Consider the following 7,985-nt stretch of genomic DNA (forward strand, 5'->3'; position numbering starts at 1 on the left):
CCTCGATCCGCTCCTGTGCTTTCGGTCCAAAATTTTGACTTCACTACTTCTGATCGGTATCCTGAATATGGCGCTCTAGATGCCATCCAGTAGTATGTGATCGCTCAGGGAACCCCTACTCTGACTAAGATGAAAACTATCCTTACGCTGCTCTAGTTCCTCCTAGCAATAAAATTATCTGTTAACTTATGAAAGCAGTTGTCTGACTTTTAAAATTGTCCTGGCTTTTATGTTTGTCTAAGATTGACGTTTCATTCACACTGACCTTCTGTACACCTCACTTCTAAGTAGCTCATTAAAATACTATTGATTTAATGATTGATATCTCATTATAATTAATATTTACTCTTTTTTTTTTTATTTACTGGCTTTTTATAAGTGTTGTTGTCGACTTGTTATCAATCATTTGTGGCAGCAACTTGCAAATTGCAGCAACATGGCGTGTTGGCATCTTGTATTTGATTCAAACGCACCGTCTTAATTCATTATCTCGATCTCTGATAGCCAATTTTCTTCATTTCAAGCTTCCTACAGGCGCTTATGAAGTGCTTAAAATAAATGAGACGTTCTTTATCATCTTCGGTGAGGTTTGGAGCTATTTACCTGGTAAACAACGAATTAATAACATTTCTATTTGAATTATAGGGGCAGATTTCTTAGTTTGTTGAACTACCAGATTTCGCTTGGATTGAGCACCGTGACCCATAGTGCACGAGTTTTCGATTCATAAAGACCGTGCCGCGATCTGAGTGAATCGAAATAAACATTTGCGTAATCATAAATAAGCTGCTACATTTCCACTCATTAGCGCATTGTCCTTCACAGGAAGGAAATGTCGGTATGGAAGAGAACGCTAGGTGTGTTTGTGAGATTGCTCCAGGGAGGTGTCAGACTATACTCAAGCTCAAATACAGTGAAGCAAACATGGATGGTGTTTTTGTCTGTGCCGAAGCATTTTTCACCCGATTCAAGGTTCGGAGTTATTTTCCAGCTGACTCAAGTTGAAAAGTTGTTTTCAAGGACGGCGGGAATGACGGAAGGAAAACAGTAACAATCTATGCGTTGGCACAGCTTATTCACTTTGTCGATTTAATAGCGTTTTAGAGTCGCGGAAAAGGATTTTTATGAAGCATCTTACATCGTTCCGGTGGGCTTAGCTTGAGTCGGCATTGTATTGGCCAGCTGCTGCGCCGCTGGCGAGAGACAGGAAACCGAGCTATCACTGCTGGCGTGCCTGGCAAGTCAATGGAACACCAAAAAGGGACCTTATTGTTGGAAATAGAGACAGAGACTGTACCATATGTCTGGCCAACCAACATACGGATGTCTTGAAGCCTGAAATGCCCAATTGGCACAATGTCTGGCCCCAAATAAAGGAAATCGGTTCCGAAAACTGGCAGTTATTCCTATCAGTATCGCCGTATTCCTTATTCTTCTCACTGGTGTTGTTTGGTTCTTTCTCATTTCATTGTAGAAACTATTATATGATCATAGAAGATGGCATGGGTTCTGTCCATACATAGCTAATCTCGTTCGCCAGCGTTGCACCCAGATTTAATGGCGTTGTAAGAAGTAACATGGAAAGCCTACGCGCAACACCCCTTGTGCTACTATGGCAGCCGACCGTAGATAGAGATCTATAGCTCATATATTTTTGTGTAATTATTAAGGACGAAAGGGGGCAAACGCTAAAGGGGCGCTTTGGTGTTTTTTTCAGAAAGTCACGATTTTACATGATCTGGCTATTAAAAGTAACGTATTACGTCTCAGTACTTTTAATACCCATTGGCGTCATTCAGCCTTCGCATTAAAGAATTTTAAGCTGCCCAACAGAAAATAGCGTCTGATTTAAAAAATCTACTCCGATGACGTTACCCGATAAAGCTGTCTTCTTCCGACATTGCTCGCTTAGTACAAGGAAACGACAGATCAGGCTTCCGGCTCTGAGGATGAAGAAGACGTGTCGGCATGACTGAGTGATCTGCGAATGATGCAGGCTAAAAATAGAAAACGAGCTAATTAACCTGTTTAATTAAATTAGCGAATCTTTTAGAGATAAATACTCGTTACAAACGCCCATGATATCCATAGGCCTGGGAAAGTCGTTTAGTACTTGAGTGAGTGGTATTGGAGTGTAGCCAAATTTCCGTCCTTTGATGATTATTTTGATATATATGTGCATAATAGTATGTTGCCGCAGTGGCGCGCTAGATAGTACCTGACCCTCTCCCCACTAAATACAGTGAGTGTTTTGCATGAAATGTCTCTTGTCCTAAAAGCGTGACACGTCGTGTATCTGTTCTTACATGTAATACTATCTTCAGATGTTAACATTTACACGTACCGAAACTGTTAGTAATTATCCTTCGTGGAAAAGCGCCGTTCGAGCCTCAGAAGAGGGACAACACCTAGAAAGCCTCTTTTTCTTCTTCTGTTCATCTTATAAGACCTCTTATTCTCTCTCTCTCTCTCTCTCTCTCTCTCTCTCTCTCTCTCTCCTTGCCCTCGTCTCTTGTTTAGCTTTTTTCCAAAAAAAAAACGCTCCTGCCGCCGATCCTCAGGGCACCTGTCTTCGTCCGACTGCCTTCGGTAACTCGCTGCGGCCGTACGAATCACTGCTGTTGTTGTTGTTAAACATATGTTCAACGAGGGCTCGCTATTTTCTATGCTTCTGGTGTCTGTCGGAGCGGTCAGCAACTGGCATCTTCGACCAGCTGCGCCGGTAGCAAGAACACAAACTTATTTCTTAAGTTACCAAGTTGTTAGCCGGGAACGACGGGTCAGAACGTAATGAATAAACAAACCACAATAACATGTTAATTTTGTTCTGACTCAGGCTGATTATCGTTAACCTACGATGTTTGAGCCTACGAGCTCGACCACCATTTTGGCTTAAATAATATTTATGTCAAATGCCTGTATCATCATGATTATCATTGTTTCATTGAAATATAATGGATATGGTAGAACTAAGAGGGAAGCATATGAAGCAGGCAAGTTTAAACAACGATAAATTATTATGGAGATTTGTATTACCACAAACGAACTTTTGCGAATCACCACACAAATAGAAACAGTAGGTACTTTTGTAGCAATTTGAAAATGTACAAATACTGGGCGCGCTAGCATGTGCTACAAGTGTTTCACATGGTCTAAGCGAAACCTGCCCCCCAAATTCCTTTGTAAAGCTGCATTTAGCGTTCCTGTGTTATTTTTTCCTTGTGACTAAGGGGGGCGGGGGGACCAATGTATCTACAATGATCTATTTTGCTATTTACGCACTTTACACCACCGGGGCCCTACAGAAAATGAAGAAGCTCGTTTATATTCGAAATATATTATAATACTTTGGCTACATTTAACGCGTCAGACTGTTAGAAACTTTGTTCGTTCACCGATAAGTATTCACGTCTTCCCTTTCTACATGAAATAACAAATGGACTCTTGGAAAGATAAGGGTAATTAGCTTTCCTTTTGCCTCGGAATACGCTCTGTTCGTTTTAACGCATTTGGCAAATTATTTCAATCCATGTAGGGAGGAACTGGGCTGCTTTTTTATAGGTGAGTCCTCCAGGAAAACTCTTTCAAGATCAGCGAGATTACCTAAAGCAGCCAAAACTTCTTTAGCCAGCTGGTATTAAACCTTGTTCCGGCAAGATCTGTGCATCGTAGTGTTCACCACTTATTTACCACCGATGCTTGCCTGCGACTTCCGAGTTACCCTGGTGCACGTCCTGCTGGCTGTGTTAAATGAGGACAGCAGTCGTTGACTTCCGCTAGAACCAAGGAGAGGGGCGTTTTCACTTTACTTCCAGTAAAGCGGTGACGTAGTAATAATAGGGGCGATTTGCTTCCAAAATGGCATTTGTTGTTCCTGTGGTCCATTCGTCTTTGTTTCGCCAAGGGTAAAGAACTGTGTCTTGACTGTTTTCAAAGAGCTCAACGTCGCATTAGCAGCGTCGGCAAGGAAACCCCCATGCGCCAAAGAGTTCAAAGTAGGCCGATGGGTTGAACAAGCAAAGTTTTTCAGCGATCATTTAAAATCAGTTTTTTTTTTGCAGGTCTCGCTGGGAGCTTCTGACAAAAGTACGAGTTTTCGCATCTTCATATAACATTATAGTGGGAAAATATTCTATATTCCCTAAGTTTACAACAAATGATGATTCCTAAATTTTCTACGCTGCAAAATATGCCGACCCTCTTGCCGTCTTACGTTATATGCAGAGCGTTTCAAAGCCCGAACTCAATCCTAATTGTGATGTCCCTCAACGGATCGTTGGTATATCATTTTACGTCCGAAGGTAGAAGCTGCTGAAAAACTAACGTAATAACTATCACATTGGGAAATAAGCGATTAGACAACGATTATTTCGAATCAGGTTAACCAAAAAAAAAAAAAACAGGTACACTTGAGTTTTTCGGGAAGCGGAAGCTTTGCGAAAGTACTGAATGCTATATGCGTAGATACACAAAACCATAAAAGTATTCACTAGTGTTATGAAAGAAAGCATGAAAATGCAACGCGGCAAGTATTATTGATTGCTACCGTGAACAAAGGCAAAACTGGCTTACATCCATAGGATAATGTCACATTAGTAGTTTTAGCGGAATGTAGAGGAAGGCCAATTTGTAGATTACTACTTTATAGATTATGACATATGCCACTTAATAGAACTTCATGAAAATAGCTGAAGGATAAAAGCAAGATACATTTCCAGAAAAACCTGAAAGGGTTGAAGTGCAGCCGCTAAAACTGTCAGCCTGCAAACGGAACCGATAGGTCCGTTCAAAGTAGGTCGACGTATAGACAAAAAAACACTCCGTTGACATACCTTCAAGCCGTCATGTACTGATCATTTACTCTCACAAGATAGGCATTAAGAACGTAAGTAAACGTTTGATATGATATTCACTGCTTTAATAAGACGGTTATTTAAGGTGGAGACAGAATTATCAGGTAATCATCTACTGTAAATAGGGTAACTACTCATTGACCGGAACGGCATAAAAACAGCTAAGTCTTTAGTGGTCTCGTAGAAAGTACCAAAAAGTAACATGTCGATCCTCCGCTAAATTGTTTGCAAATATCCCGCTCAGACTCTGATGCATGCACTCATTTATCGGGTGAGAGCAGCTTTCGTAATATGCACCTCAGTACAGCCATTAGTATAAGATTCGGATAATGCCGCGTCCGACCCAATTGTTTTGAGTGACAACGTCAGGGATATCTTGTCAACAGCACCCACAAAACAGCAAGCTAAACTGAGCGCTCTGAATGTCTGTTTCTATCTGTCTGCTATAGACTGAACAAGTATGTTTGTTATGTGCTGCAATATACGATAGATCCGATAATGAAATCTACCAAAACACTGCCTGTCCGCGAAATAGTCCGACAGTTCATGGTGTCATGGCCGAGTTGAGTATATAATACGAGCTGAACCTTAGTTCTACCTTGAACGAGGACTCGTTCCGTTGTAGGACACACATGGTCAGCTTACATAATATCTACAGAAAAAAATGTTTACATAGGAACCTTTGAGATCAATAGTTTAAGGCTATTAGTTGTTTAAAGTAAGCATTGACCTTTAACTTATCGTTACAAGTAATGTTTGCAATAGCGCGCCTATGAATAAGGACGAGTGCCGCAAACCCTAGTACCATCTGCATATAGTGGGCAGCAGATATCCATCTAGGGCCTTCATCGTCAGGTGATGTAAGCAAGAGTCAACAGTTTTCTGACGTTTTTATCTAGTCGGCTGAATACTGGTGCCCTTTATACGTTGGACACGAGGGAATAGTCTACGCCTGGAGTATCCTGCAGAGCAAATTAGTACGTAACGGTTTTAAAAAGCTGAAGACATTCAAACGGATAGATCTGTAAATGCGACCTTGATGTCGCCATTTTTATAAGCTGATCCCGTAGCTCGTATCGAGCTTGCATCGTAATCGGACAATATACTTTAGTAGTCTGCAAGCAGTACTATTGGCGGTGAGGGCGGACAATGTCTCCCTCAACGTCTAAATACAGGACGCGCGATGATTGATTCTCTATTACATGATAGACTTTATTTTCCGTGCAGACAAGCACAGACAACTTTTGTGCTATAACATATATATATATACGTAGTTTCACACAAAAGTATATATATATATATGAGGCGGCGCATTTATATTGGCAATTTTTCTTACACTGTGTTTTTAAAACTGTATATAAGCAAAAGCTATATTAAAGAAAAAAAAACTTTTCCATTAGCTAAAGGTGTCATTTTCAAAATAACTTCCATTAACCGTGACTACAGCTTCCATTCAAGCTTCAAGTTAAATATTTCTTCTTTAGTCTTCAAAACATCAAACTTTTTAATAGCAGCGCGCGCGTCAAACCATTTTGGTACGTGTAAACCCTCTTATGTGTTGTTCGAATACGCTAGATAGGAAATTTCTGCTGGAATAAAATTTTCGGTTAAAAGTCCTAAAACGAAAGTCCTAACAATCAACTCTTGAGACGATGAAAAATTTCAAAAGACGCAAAAGATTTCGAAAGGACAAATCGTTCGAGTTCACCTGGAAGAGCTGACTGATATGCTCTTCGGCTATTAATTTCAATGTCAAGAACCTGGTTGTATCAAAAATAGCTTCTAGAGCTATTTGGGTGAAGTTTTTAGATCTAAAATCTATTGACGATGGTCCGATCTGTTCAATGGAGACCTTCGTGTGGCGCTACGGACGCTCTGTGAAAACTAGCATAAACATGGACTGTCAGTATCGGGCAAATATAAAGATTTTAATACTGTTTGTCCATTATCATTAATTTTTATCCGAATTGTGAAAGTGATACACTGTTTCTTGCTGTAAATTTTCGCAAAAACTGCTTTTTGGTTAGTGTTTAAAGGGCATGTCTATTACGCAAAAATAGTCCGCCAAGGCTTTCTTCAGTATAAATGCACACTGCATATATATAAGGACGCCCATCTAAATTCCGACGTTTCTTTACGAGTTATCTCTAAGACTGTATCTAAGCAAACACATATACTTCGACGACGTTCCCTACATAAATGCGTCATTCTTGCCGTCATGTGCTGTGCAAGTATTATCTACGGTAACTATAGCTTCAAGTCGGAACCTAAAATCTTTTACGTTTTCGTTTGCACATGCGCAAACGTCTCGTACGAGCGAACGTAGCCATGTTGAAACTCGTTGGACCCTCCTCCTATAAATGATGATATAGCGGATCCAAATCTAAGCTATATGACGGCCATATGTGCTCATTTCAGAATATGCTAATATCCTCAAGCAATGAGCCCTGCAGTAAGTAGATAATTTAAGCCGGCACACCATCTTACTATAAAAAGTAGAGCCTTCTTTAAGGCACTAGCCATCCACAGCCGCACAACAGTTTGTAGAGCGTGCAAGTAAACGTTTTTTGGTGCCGTTCTATAAAAAGTATGTTGAAATGGCATCATCGTCACTGGACATTACACTAAGGACATAAGCAGTGAAAATTGTTTTCAATACCATCCTCTCGATCGTGAGTAGCCTACCAACCATTTTTGTGGATGGTTTTTGTTTCGAGTATAACAATTTGCGCATCCGAGAAGAACTGGAAACCTATGCCTAACGGTACTGAGGAGGAAAGACACCGGTCAAACTTTTCAGTTGTATTGGTCTCAGAAAGCATCTGCATAACATGTACCTGAGGTCTTCGCAAATAGCAGTGATACAGTAACCCAACTCATCTTCGCCATCGCTCTCATACAGACACAACCATCGTCAAAAATGCTCTTTTGGGGACTATGGGTCACCTCTGAAGCATAATCTTTTGTGCGTCGTGTATTTTTCATCAAGGTTGATTGGAACTTGTTTCTGCTCCTTCTGCTACCGAATACTTATCTGCAATGCCGCACAGGTATATATATATATATATATATATATATAACTACCAAAGTGAGACTTGGAATAGGTAAACTATTCCACGACGAAACTGGGAA

General features: G+C 40.5%; 1 long non-coding RNA gene across 1 annotated transcript; it reads right to left on the bottom strand.

Annotated features, from left to right (window-relative positions):
* Positions 1 to 335: 335 nt before the first annotated feature.
* On the bottom strand, positions 336 to 2,739 carry LOC147753993 (uncharacterized). The gene is made up of 4 exons (XR_015310686.1): positions 2,345 to 2,739; positions 1,876 to 1,997; positions 1,139 to 1,234; positions 336 to 603 (listed from the first exon to the last, which is right to left on the bottom strand). It is a non-coding gene; the product is annotated as an uncharacterized LOC147753993 (long non-coding RNA).
* Positions 2,740 to 7,985: the final 5,246 nt, after the last annotated feature.

This window comes from Varroa jacobsoni, unplaced genomic scaffold, assembly GCF_002532875.2.
Source record: "Varroa jacobsoni isolate VJ856 unplaced genomic scaffold, vjacob_1.0 scaffold_35, whole genome shotgun sequence".
In the NCBI taxonomy this organism is placed as follows: Eukaryota; Metazoa; Arthropoda; class Arachnida; order Mesostigmata; family Varroidae; genus Varroa; species Varroa jacobsoni.